This window comes from Cynoglossus semilaevis, chromosome 6, assembly GCF_000523025.1.
Source record: "Cynoglossus semilaevis isolate Cse_v1.0 chromosome 6, Cse_v1.0, whole genome shotgun sequence".
NCBI lineage: Eukaryota > Metazoa > Chordata > Actinopteri > Pleuronectiformes > Cynoglossidae > Cynoglossus > Cynoglossus semilaevis.
Window position 1 is genome coordinate 13,688,829 of NC_024312.1, and position 1,192 is coordinate 13,690,020.

Genomic DNA, 1,192 nt, shown 5'->3' on the forward strand with positions numbered 1-1,192 from the left:
CTGTGCTTCTTCTTGGAATAGAGGGAATTTATGAAAATAATAGTTTTGGAGATTTGTTGGAACAGTCAACGTGGACCACTAAACACTCTGCGGGAACATTCATGCACTAACAGGAACTGAGCAATAAAATGAAGAGTGTGGATTTCTGTCTGAAGCCTCAAGAATAAGTTCACTAGTTTCTTTCATAATCCATTTCAGTATTTCATTAAACACATTTATGAAGCATGTCAGTGCCTGTCAAAGGAACCAACAACTATATACTTTAATCAACAACCTGGTGTGATGTTCAGCCATTTGAGAAGAAGGCTAGAGTGAGAGTGTGCTTTGATGTTTCCTCTGTGAAGCAGAAGAAAGAGTCCTATCGAGCCTGGTTGGTTCGGAGGATTCCTATGGCAGCTGACGGGCACAGGCAGGCCAAGCGGACTGAGGTCACGGAAGCATAAACGGAAGCACCTCCAAGTCTGAAGCCATGGTCCTCAACCGGAAAAAGGTGGCTTGCACTTTTTAGGTCTGGGGAGAGATCTTGCCGCAGGTAGAGGATACATTTAAGTATCATGGGGTCGTGTTCATGAATGAGGGAAGGATGGAACGTTACATCGTATGCCCCCCGGATGCCTCCCTCGGCAGGTGCTCGGGTCGTGTCCCATTGGGAAGAGAACTAGAGGAAGACCCAGGACACGCCGGAGGGACCATGGCGCCCGGCTGGCCTGGGAACGCCGCGGGATCCCCCCAGAAGAGCTGGAAGAAGGGTATGGGGTCTAGTCTAGGTGTCCCTGCTCCGACTGTTACCCCCACAACCTGGCCCCGAATAAGCGGAGGATGGTGGATGAATGGATGGATGAATGGATATACTTTGAAGCAGTAACTTTGAATGTATCAGCACATTTACTTCAAGTACTAATTACCAAAAAATACAATGACAATACTTTAAACTCTAGTTTTATTTATAAAGCAAATTTGGTCCCAAACATTGGTTTGACTTTCTCAACACCTTTTGTGAAATTCTGTCTTAAACTTTGCTATTAATAATTGTGTTTAATCCCAGTTAATGTCTTATAGGAGCTGCAGTAATTTGTTTTCACTTGACCTTTTTTTGCCTTGCCGTTTGTTTTACTTACAGGGTCAGTTTCTTGGCATTTTAGTCGTGTTAAATGGCATATCAGTGCAGTAATCAAAAACACATCCAGCAACA